Consider the following 12581-nt stretch of genomic DNA (forward strand, 5'->3'; position numbering starts at 1 on the left):
TTTGACGCAATATCCCAAATGGAAAATAACAAAGCACCTGGTCCGGATGGATTCCCAGCTGAGTTTTACAAGAAATGTTGGGGTATTATTAAAGGCGATTTGATGCCCATGTTCAATGATCTGTTTAATGGCCACCTTCAACTTTTTAAGCTTAACTTTGGGACTATTACGTTGTTACCAAAGAAGGCGGAAGTGATTCGCATTGAGCAATTCAGGCCGATATGTTTACTCAATGTAAGCTTCAAGATTTTCACAAAAGTTGGTACAAACCGGCTGACTCAGATTGCTCATTCGGTGGTACAGCCAACACAAACTGCCTTCATGCCAGATCGACACATCCTTGAGGGAGTGGTCGTTCTTCATGAGACTTTACACGAAATTCACTCGAAGAAGCTCGATGGAGTGGTCTTCAAAGTGGATTTTGAAAAGGCATACGATAAAGTGAAGTGGTCATTCTTACAACAGGCCTTACGTATGAAAGGATTTGATGAGGCCTGGAGAAAGCAAGTTGAATCATTTGTACAAGGGGGTAGTGTAGGCATCAAAGTAAATGATGATATTGGCCAGTATTTCCAGACGTTAAAAGGATTGAGACAGGGAGACCCGATGTCGCCAATTCTCTTTAATGTCGTGGTTGACATGTTGGTTGTTCTTGTTAATAGAGCAAAACAGGACGGTCAAGTAGGGGGGCTCATACCACATCTGGTTGAAGGTGGGGTGTCCATTCTTCAATATGCCGACGATACCATCCTTTTCATGGAACATGACCTTTTCATGGAACATTCTTCAATAGGCCAGAAACATGAAGTTATTGCTTTGCCTGTTCGAACAACTATCAGGGTTCAAAATTAATTTTAATAAAAGTGAGCTGTTTTGCTTTGGACGCGCCAGAGAAGAACAAGAAACCTACAAGCAGCTATTTGGCTGTGAAATAGGCACACTACCCTTCACGTACCTAGGGATTCCGATTCATCATGGTAAGCTCACAAATAAAGATTGGAAATGTATCGAGGATTGGTTTGAAAAGAGGCTAAGTTGCTGGAAGGCCAAACTTTTGTCTTATGGAGGAAGATTGGTGCTTATTAATTCTTTACTCACAAGTATGCCCATGTTCCTCCTCTCTTTCTTTGAAGTCCCGGTTGGGGTACGGAAAAGATTGGACTTTTATCGATCTAGATTCTTCTGGCAAATTGATGAGAACAAAAATAAGTATCGTTTGGCAAAGTGGGATGTAATTTGTAGACCAAAGGACCAGGGAGGCTTGGGAATTGAAAACTTGGAGGTGAAAAATAGGTGCTTACTCAGCAAATGGTTATACCGGTTATGCACAGAAAGTGACGGAGTTTGGGCTCAGCTATTGCGTAACAAATATCTCTATGCCAAAACACTAGCCCAGGTCACGGTAAAAGCGACTGACTCACCATTCTGGAAAGGGATTATGAGGACGAAAGTGGCGTTCTTTAACAGGATCAAATTTATCATTGGGAATGGACGGGATACTCGATTTTGGGAGGATACTTGGTTAGGAGATTCGCCGTTGGCCTTACAGTATCCTTCCCTTTACAACATTGCGCAGCGGAAAGAGGTTTCCGTTGCTACAGTGTTGGGTACTATCTCGCTTAACATACAGTTTAGACGGTCTGTTATTGGCGACCGTTGGACTAGGTGGATACATCTTGTGCGTAGGTTAATGGAGGTTAACCTTTCGGATGTACCAGACACTTTGCAATGGAAGCTTTCCAGCTCAGGAGTCTTCTCGGTTAAATCCATGTACATGGATTTGATTAATACCGGGACTATCCCAAGGACGGCTCACATTTGGAAAGTTAAGGTGCCCTTGAAGATAAAAGTTTTTATGTGGTTTGTGCATAAGGGTGTCATTCTTACTAAAGACAACTTAGTTAAGCGTAAGTGGGAAGGAAGTAAAAGATGTTACTTTTGTGATCAGGATGAAACAATAGAACATCTATTTATCAATTGTCCACTTGCTAAACTGCTTTGGAGAACTATCCATGTTACATTCAACATAACTCCACCTCACACGATATCGTATTTGTTTGATAACTGGTTGACTGGAGTGGAGCCAAAGTCCGCGGCACATATCCGAGTGGGAGCATGTGCATTACTTTGGTCTCTATGGAATTCTCGCAATGACGTTACATTTAACAGACAAACCATTACCAACTTTTTGCAGGTCATCTTCAGAGCATCTACTTGGATCCGTACGTGGTCATTACCCAGTCGTGCGGACCACAGGGAGCATATGGATATTGGGTGCAGCCGATGGGAGATGGTTGCACGGGATACTTACAACCGGTTTGGATGGCGGTCCAATAATAGGATAGACGTTTAGTCTCCTATAGTCTTGCTGGCCGGTTGTGATTTTTATTTTTGGCCGCTTGTGGCTTTTCTTCGCTTAGTACCACCTTTGTTTATTTTTGAGACCTCCGTTTGGAACCTTTGAAACCTTTGAGATACTTTTTAATAAATGGCTGTGTGCATCAAGAGATGCAGAGGCCGGGGGTATACCTCTTTTTCAAAAAAAGAAAAAAGAAAAAAAAGTGAGGAGAAAGTATAAAACATATATATTCAGAATCCCCATGCACATCTCAAGCAGCATTATCTTCCTTTTCTTACTATTAAATCATTCTTATTTTCCTCCTCCACCAACCAGACTTGCCATGATTTTATCCTTCAAGCCTATATAGAGGAGAAGATTAACCCTCCATATTGAGAGAACAAATCAATTTTAGTATGGGTTGTACCAGTGGAATGTTTGATATCATAGATTTTTTTGCTCATTATATATAAAATTTCACCTAAGGTTTTCACACACTAACATGCAAATATACTTTGAGGCAAACTAATATTTTAAGGTGGGGAAACCCCAAAAGTAGGGAGTGAACAAACCTGTAGCCGACAGTTTAGATGTGTCTACCATGATTTTCACACCTAAGATTTTTCAAAAAACATATTTTACAAAACTCGCAGCGAAAGGAAATTTATTTCAGCAAAATCCAGTTCCAGATATGAAGATATATCTGTCAATCGTCTTGCTAAAAATGGAGACAGAAATCACTTGGCCATATCCTGTGAAAAAGATTTGGAACATAAGTAGAGAACATTGAAATTCTTTGGAAGATGGGTGTAATGGAGGAGCTTTTGGCATCGCGCAACATGAAGCTCATATCGGAAGATGCAACTGCAGTAACTCTAGAAGCGCCAGGGCCCAGGGGAATCAAGTCGAGGAGCGCAGAACACTTGCAGACAAAAGAATATTTATAGGCAAAGATATCTGATCAAGCGATCTTCTTGCTTTAAAAAAAAAGAAATTCCCAGGAACAGAATGGAGTGCAAGATACAGAGAACATGTATGTTTCAGAAGATGGGTGATGCAATGGTAATTCTACAAGCTTTTGGCATCATGTTGCTTTCCTTTTGCCAAAGCACCCGTGGTTCTCCTTGCTTGCACTTGCAGGTAATGTTATTAGTACTTTTAGTTCTGAATACAGATCAACTTTGGTGAACTTCTCCTTTCTTCTTTGGAGTAAAATCTGCCAGGCGTTACACATATTTCATTTCCATAAATAAAAATGAACACACTCGTACTGCCTCCGTTACTTTTACAGTCCATTCTTGATGCCCGTACTGCCTTATTCCCAAGTTAATTGATGAAATTCAATGGCCCAGTTTCAGCAGACATCAACATTATCTCTCTTATGCCAATGCGCCACGCCGACAGCTCGGAGCCTGGGAAGGGACGAATGCCGGACGGCCGCAGCAACCAAGACGTGTACACGTCATGCTTGCCGTAGTGGGCGTGATAGCTACGGAGGCATGCATCGGAGGGGAGGTTGGACCATGCATGGTGCCTAGGTAGGCCATCCGCAAATCCGCTGCACCACTGACAGCGGCAGCAGTAGCCTCCCACCGATCTGATTGAAGGGAGACCCAACACCAGATATAGAACGGCATAGGCTTCATCAGAAGGGGGCTCATCGGAGATGGCGCCAAGACGTCTCCGGGGGCAACGCACCTCCGTAGCCTTCCTGCGGCATAGGTTACTTGCGCCATGCCTCAGTCGCACCTCAGTAACAGGGAACATAGAGACAGCGTTTACCCAGGTTAGGGACCTCTCGAGGAGGTAAAACACTACGTCCTGTTGATTGTATTGATGTGTTTGTATTCCAATTACAGAGTTGATCTATCACGAGATCAGATGAACTAAACCCTAGGTGGGTATAGCGATAATTGTTCTCCCACCTACGGGATAAACCCTGTGGTTTATATAGACACCAAGGGTACCTAGGGATACACATGGTTGGTCTCCATTAGGGGATAAACATGCTGGTTTCGCTACGAAACGTGGAGGATACGCCAAGTCTTCGGAGGTTTCCTTCCATCACAGGGTCGCCTGTAGTCCGGCCTTCCTTTAATGAATCAAGAGCGGCCCATGACAGATAGGACGACTGCCCGAGGACCCCTTAGTCCATGACACCCTCACCGGTCCACCCACATATGAAATTGTCAAAGTAGCGAACGCGAATATACTAAACATCATGAAAGTGACTAGAAGGTAATTCCCATGTGTCTTTGGGAACGATTTGCTTATTATTAGATAACTCTCCGGTTTGTCCTCAATTACAAAAAGGATTTGGTCACCTTACTGCAACTTTATTACTAGTGCTACTTGTTACTTGTTACGAATTTTCTTGCTACTATACTATCTATTACCTCTATTTTCAGTACTTGCAGAGGATGAGTGTGATGAAAACATCTTTGATCAAGATTTTGATTTTCATGGTGAAAATGTTGAGTTGAGTTGTGCACGCCCATTAATGTTTCCAAAGTTCACCTAACGTTTGCAAAGTTCACCTAGTTTCATACTGAAATGCGTGATTAAGCAACTCACTTTCAACTTCAAAATAATTATATTGAGCATATGTGGACTCATATTGTCAACCAATAGATATACCAGCTCCTTTTCTATCAATGTACTTGTGACAATTAAAATTTATCTTTTTGTAAGCTATGAGATTTTTATTTGGTTTTAAACTATTTATTATTACGATGTAAACACTATGTGATTTATTTTTTCTGTAAGCCTAGCTGAAAGTCAGTATCAATTAGGATCGGCCGGTGATCTGACTTATTGAACGGTTCATTCACAACATCATATGTTGGGAACAGATCAGCCCAAGAGCTACTTGAAACTGCTCTGTCAAGTCGCTCTCGAATTCGACCTCTACACCAGCTGAAAATATCGCCCGAATAACCAAGGTCATCGAGCCCACAGTCGCTCGGGCCACTTCTAAACGCCTGCATACATCGTTGAGGGCGTGCCACCCCCCTTCCTTCTCATGAGCTTGCAGAATTTCATTAAAATCCCCTGCCACTAACCATGGCAGATTAGTCACTGCATGCAAGCCTCGCAAATATTCCCACGAAAGATGCTTTCGGTCACTACTTGGCTCGCTGTAGAAGCCTGTGAAGCGCCATCCCGCTGCTGTCGTCTCCTTAATGCGTATATCTATATAGTTTGTACGAACAGCCCTAGATGAGACTCCCAGGATGGTTTGCCAAAGCATGATCAGTCCTCCACTTCTGTCGTCACTTTCTGAAACTTCCATCTCCTCAAAACCTAACCCCCTTCTAAATTTTCCTACCTTAGCCATGTCCAGGTGTGTTTCAGACAGGAACAACATATCTGGTTTTATTCGCTCCGGGATCCCCAAGAGTGCTCGAACTGCCGCAGGTTTACGCATCCCACAATAGTTCCACACATGGATTTTCATTGCGAACGGTCGAGCCCCTTCTCGGAGCTCAGCGATAAATTGTGGATGGCATCCATCACAACCGCATTGTCCTTCTTTGGTCTCTTCGAATCCTACGATAAAGTGTCACCATCCTCATCTTCCTTCTCTGTTGTCAGCTTGCCATGTGTGTGAACCACCACCGCGGTTGACATAGCGAATGGGGACTCTTGTGCCTGACCAGGCAGTATATTTGCATGGGCTGCTGGGTCTGCATTCACCTCATCAAAAGTAACCCTCTTCCGGCCAGAGAGTTTGTCCCCAGTCGACCCGCCAAAGGGGTTTTTAGGGCTAGCGCCCGTATCTTCCAGATCATCATCGTCCGAGCCATGATTTCTCCTTGGACAACCAGGGGTAGCCCTATCCCTCTGCCTCCCCTTCGAGCTTTGACCTGGCTGCCTCCTCTCTCCCGGGCGCGGTGCTAACATGAATTCTCCCCACTCCATGGACCGTAGGTCATGCTTTCCATTACCGTGCTCGAGGTATGTATGACCCATATGGCCACACACATAGCAGAACACCGGCATCTTCTCGTATACCACTGAGTAGTACACCTTCTTCCCATCCTTTGTAATAGAGACATATCTCATTAGTGGCTCGTGAATGTCAAGCTTGACTCTGATCGTCACAATCCTTCCCTCACCCCACCTGGGGTTTAATATTACCTTCTCCACAACCCCCACTTTCTTGGCAGCGATCTAACCACATGATCCTTTCTGAAAAGTTGTGGGAGATCTATAATCTGAATCCAAACTGCCAGTTTATCCAAGACCACCTCATCATACCTGGTGTAGCCATCATACTCCTCGATAAGCACACCATGATCACGAAACAAACATGGGCCATCCTCTGTGACCCTCTTCCAATCCCCTAGACAATTCACAATCAGAGAGAAGAAATTTTCGCCCTACTGAAGGGCTTGTTCGTGTGCACCGTCGCCAGCGCCATCAACTCCGCTTCCTCGATCTCATCTGGGAACTCCTCTTCGAAAATCGGATCATCCTCCTCCCGCTCCTGTAACTTGAGTTTCCCGATCATCTCCTCAAACCCGATTGGCTTACCTCCCGGGGTCGCACTTCCTGCAGACGATTGCGAGCACGATTCCGCCATTGCCAAACCCTAGCGAGATGCGTCTTCGAACCACCAAAACCATAGCGACCCACGACAGGAACCAAGGCCGGGTAGATAGCGAGGCTATCCCCTTAATCAGCCCGAGAACCTAGCCGGGGATGATTAGGATTGGCAGTAGAGTCCGGTTCGTCCTCACGGTGTCGTCACCGGAGGTATCTCAAACCCTAGACGGGAGCCGCCAGGGGAAAATCTTACATTACGTGCATTGTCCGGTTAAAAAACGGACTGCTCCTGTTGTTGCGTCGTGTTGACGCTGCTTCTTTTTTTTAGTGAACAAAAAAACGGAGTGCTGCTGCTTTGTCCCGACTGTTGGGCCGCTGTAAGTACATTTTTCATTTTATAAAGATATAATAAAGAAGAATAAAAACATGTATGGTTTTCTTAATTTAAAAAGTGAAAACGGCAAGAGGGGATTGAACAAGGGACCACATGTTTAAACGGCAAGAGGGCAATGTCTATGTTACTGATTTGTGCCTTTCTAAGTTCTAATATAAACCGAGCAAAGTATTTTAGTTAAAAAGAAGAGGTTGAACGCGGATTTGAGCAGCGTAGCACTAACCTCTACGTTCCAACGAGCCAGGTTTTCCCTTAAACAAAAATACGAGCCAAGCTTTTTAGTTTTTTAGTTATTTTCACATGTAGGCAACAATTGTTTTTTCTTGTGAAAAGACAACAGTAGTTATGTAGTTTACTACATAGCGTCAATGTATAGAAAACATTTGTGAAATCTTCTAAAAAATCCATGCCAATTTTATGAATTAATAATATTATTCCATGCCCAAATATACAAATTTTCTACGATAGTTTGATATTATTATCATTTTTCCAATAGGTTGCAAATAGAAGTTTCAGTTATCCCTAAGTATATTTTGACATTTTTATCTATTTCATATGAGCTAAGATCAAACATAATTCCTTAAGAAAAGGAAATGTTTTAAACTATATTTGACTTACATATACATCAAATTGGCATTAACAACAATAAGCACACATATATTCATTTAAACTATAGAAAATATTAAATCATCTCTAAAATTATTGAAACTCTTCTAGAACAAAATATCTGTATTGTAGTACATGTAAAAATTCTATAGGTGTACGCCGCATGTTTTAATTTAAAAACAAAACCGCAAATGAATGGAACTAGAACCTGAGACATGAATTTTAAGCGGTTAGCTCATTCCCACTCGGCAACTATTTTGTCGTGATATGAATGGGACTTTTTTTTTCATTAGTAAAGTATATAAAGCCACACGTTTAAGGCCGGGGTCGAACCACCTGTAGCTTTGAACAATCATATTTGTGTGAAAAAGTGTTTCCTACAATTAACAAAAATTTCCAGCTTACATTTTAAAACAGTTACCTTTTTTTAAATGATAACATTTTTTTAAAATGTTAATTTTTTTAATGGTCAAAATTGTTTTTAAAATGTTCAAAATTGTTTTTGTTTTTGAAAATATGTCCAACATGTAGTTTTATTGTTTTTAATTCCAAAAAATGGAAACGAAATCCAAAAAACATGAAAATTGGCATGGTGTCATTATATGCCCCTTGGAGGGCGTGATAGAAAATTGAGAATGTTTCGCAAAAATTATGAGAAATCAAACCATCTCCGAAAAAGACAGATGGTTTCGAGAGAGAATTGGTCTATTTTAAACGCGGAAGGGACCGATGCATCATATGTTGGCATTCAAAATAATTATACACTCAAGATATATCATAGCATGATCCATCTCAATATTCGGCATCTTTCTGAGTCCGTTTGCTATATTTAAGCCACTAAATGCATTTCTAGATATTTAATGGATGAGGTAAATATACCCGAAGTCACAGAATATGCACGCAACAGACAGTTTGGTGCACAAACTTGTAAAATACATGTTTCTTGTAATGTAACTTGTCATGTCATTCATATACGGTTCTTTCTACCATATTTTGCACTACATTTTCTTTTATCTAGATTTTAAATTTACATTTATTTGAATTTCAAAAAAATGAGTTGATTTGTCTGAAAGAATTAATGTTCATTCATTGTGAACTTTATATATGAAGAATCGGTATAATTAGGACTTACATGTATTCGAATAATTAGGACATGGGGCCGCCGATCCTCGACCCCAAACATGGAGTTTTTTGGTTTTTTAATTTTGAGCAATGTAAACAAACTCTAAAAAGCATGAAAATTTGCATGGTGTCCTCATATGATCCCTATAGGGCATGGCGGAAATTTAAGGAAGTTTTGCAAAAGCTATGATGTACATGGCTTAGAAACTGAACCATCTCTGAGGAAGACACGTGGTTTTGAGAGATAATGGGTCTAGTTTGAAGGCGCAGCGAGCCATGATTCATCTGTTGGCATTGGAATTGTTTTAACACGCAAGATACATGATTACGTGATGCATGTCAGAATTTTGCATCTTTTTGAGTCCTTTTGCTATATTTAAGCCATTAGGTGCATTTCTAGACCTTTAATGCATATAACAAATTTAAACTGCAGGTGGTTAAATGGTTGACAAAATTTGATTAAAAAATCATATTTGTCTTCTTGAGTCTATGTTTAGGCCTTATGAAAGAAAAGGAAAGGAATTCCAAACATAAGGGCGCCAAGGCTCAATCCCGAACATGGAGTTTTTTGGTTTTTTAACTCTGAAAAATGAAAATGAACTCTGTAAATAATGAAAATTTGCATGGTGTCATCATATGATCCCTGTATGGTGTGGACATTTTTTTAGAAAGTTTCACAAAAATTATGGTGTACATTGCTTAGAAATCGAATCATCTCCCTAGAACAAACATGGTCTTGAGAGAGAACGGGTCTGGTTTGAAGGCAAAGCCACCGATACTTCATTCGATAGATTTGCAAGTGGTTGAAAGGTTGGCAAAATTTGGTTCAAAAATATGTTTTGTGCTCTTGAGTCCATTTAGTCCTTATACAAGAAAACGAAATGGATTGTAAACACGAGGGTGACTCAACCAAGCAACCACTAATATGGAATTTTTTATTTTTAATTTTTAATAATGCAAAAGAACTCTGAAAAGCAAGAAAATTCATGTTGTGAAATATGTTCATATATTTTCCTCCAAATAAACTAGAAGAAAAATATATTCCCATTCATTTATCCATGTCCAGAACAAAGTAAAAATTGCGAAATAAAACCAAGAAAATAATCAAAATGAAAAAATGATAACCATGAAAAATAGTAGCATGTGGATTTTCTTACCCCCTACCTCTTTGTGTTGCTTATGCCACTAAACCACTGTATTAATCTCGCAAAAAAGCACGGTATGAAGCTGCTAATTTTACTCAAGACACACGCTGGAGCTTTTTCTAGCCTGCTACGTTCTGATTGGCCGAACTAGACCTCCCACGGATCATGCCTCTCCACCGTCCATCCTTAGCCGATCCAACGGTGGGTGCTCCTTCTGCTCTCTATTTTAAATAATTTTAAAGAAGTTTCCAGATCTGTGACCAAAAAAGCCATGGCGATGAACTCCGATTGATGTCCCGTGAGTGCTGGGCGGCGCTTGATGTGGTTGCTGCAGAATAGTATAGCTTGAGGCAGAGTAGTAGGCCACATGTGAAAAAACTCTGCAATTCCTATTTTTTGATGTCTATTTTTCCTTTCAGTATTTTATTATTTATCCAATATGTTTATACAATTTCCTTTTTTTATGTATAAGGAGCATGTATAATCAGAAAAATTCTTATGGACTCAAAGTACCAAGAGAAATAAAGTGCTGGGCTAATTTCACAATTGAAATTAGGTGGCCTTGAACTGACCTGAAATTTAAAGGCTAAAATTCTTATGATGGGCTGATGGTCTTGGACAGAGTTGAAATTTAGTGGGCCAAAATTCTAATTGGGCCAACTACTACACGGGTCGCCATGTCAGGTGATGATGTGGAACACACGATTAAGACCGTTATCTCACAGTAAATTGTGACGGTAAAGTATCGTCATGGATGCATGACGGTTCTAATAATCCGTCGTGGAGTGCACCATGGTCAAATTATGACATGATATACATGACAAATTCCTAATCCCCTAATATGTCACGGACGACCAACCACGACGGTTTTTGCACACATATGTGACGGTTTGAATCCACCATTGATTAACAGATTTCTTGTAGTGACCGGTCGTAGATGTTCGGTTTCGGTGATGTCATTTCCTCTACATGCGACGTCTACGTCCCTGTTTGTCTGTCCCGCAGCACGGCAGCTGTAGCTGAGCTCTTGTCCGCACGCAAGCCACTAGGCAAAACCCCATGCAGGCCACCACGTAATGGGCCTTGCCCATCACCACCTCCGGTATGGCTTGTCTCCTGGTCCGTCTTCCCTTCTGACCACAAGAGCCTAACCCTTTTGCTTAATTTGTTGTTCTTCCGGCCACTCACAGACCTCTTCTCCAGTCGATAAACACAAAGACTACTTCTTCATGGACGAGCACACACAACTTTCATTGCATCCGCTTTGATCCCTTGTGCTTCGCAAAATTCCGTGAATGTGCGTGACTTGAAAGTTCACGTGCATCGTCGGAAAGTACTCAGCGAGTGCGTCTTCAAGGTTGGTACCTGCGCCAACACCAGAATGATCTAGAAGAACCACTAAGCACTCACTAAAATTGTTTAGAAAAGAAATCGTGGCAGATAAATTTGCGTCAGTAGTTTAGGCATGAATGACTATTGCCGATTCGCATTGGTGATAACGCTACAATAGAAGCCATTTCGCCGGCGATTTAAAATCGTGGATCCAGCCCTTGGCAAAACACCAGAGCAGAGTATAACAACTCGGGATATAATCGCATTTTATTAAAACAGATCATATTAGCAAATAAGTACATGTGATATTCAGCATTAGTATATGCCGGCCGTGGTCGCTTATTTGGCCACGGCGGCCTGCTTGGGCTTGAAGTCGTCCTGCTCCTTTCCATAGGCGGAGACGGGGAAGGACCTTCCCATTCCGGTGGGCGTCTTGAAACTGATCTTTGAGCGGTCGTTCTTGTCGATGTACATGTCGCAGACGGTGACCCAGATGAGCAGCTCCTTGCTCTTGACCGCCGTGATCCACTTCATCCTGCGGTCCTCGACGAAGGCCGTCACCTCGGTGGCGTACGAGCCAGCCTCCCGATCTGCTTGAAGGTGTGCGTGAGCGCCTTCTTCTGGCGCAGCCCCACGAAGCCCGTGGAGCGGTTGTAGCCGACCTCCTCGATGTCCGCCAGCGGCAGCAGGCCCAGCGGCATGTTGGTCTCGGCCAGCAGCTCCGTCGCCTTCTCTGCGCACAACGCCGCACCATGGTACACCTCCGCGCCCTCCCTGTTCACCTCGATCACCTGCGACGCCATCTCGATGGGTTAAATATAATCTCTCGAAGCAAACTCTGCCTCAACTCTGGCGCTGGGGAGATGCAGGGGGGCTTATTGGTCTTGGGGGCTTGTTGATTGATGAAGGTTGGGAGGGGCGGATTTATAGGCATTGACGCGAACTATATGAGAAATTGTACTACTGTTCACTGGAATGCTTACCTCTGGAGCAAAGAGGGTGAGAACGCAAAGGTCTGAACTTGATGCATGACACTCCAGCGACCTGTGTCAACGTCGTGTCGAGTATTGGGAGCGATCCGGCGGACGGAATGGCG

The 12581-nt window shown here is 42.3% G+C and overlaps 1 pseudogene; it reads right to left on the reverse strand.

Annotated features, from left to right (window-relative positions):
* Positions 1-11824: 11824 nt before the first annotated feature.
* Positions 11825-12311, reverse strand: LOC119280374 (annotated as a pseudogene).
* Between the last annotated feature and the right edge of the window lie 270 nt (positions 12312-12581).

Source organism: Triticum dicoccoides, chromosome 3B (assembly GCF_002162155.2).
Source record: "Triticum dicoccoides isolate Atlit2015 ecotype Zavitan chromosome 3B, WEW_v2.0, whole genome shotgun sequence".
NCBI lineage: Eukaryota > Viridiplantae > Streptophyta > Magnoliopsida > Poales > Poaceae > Triticum > Triticum dicoccoides.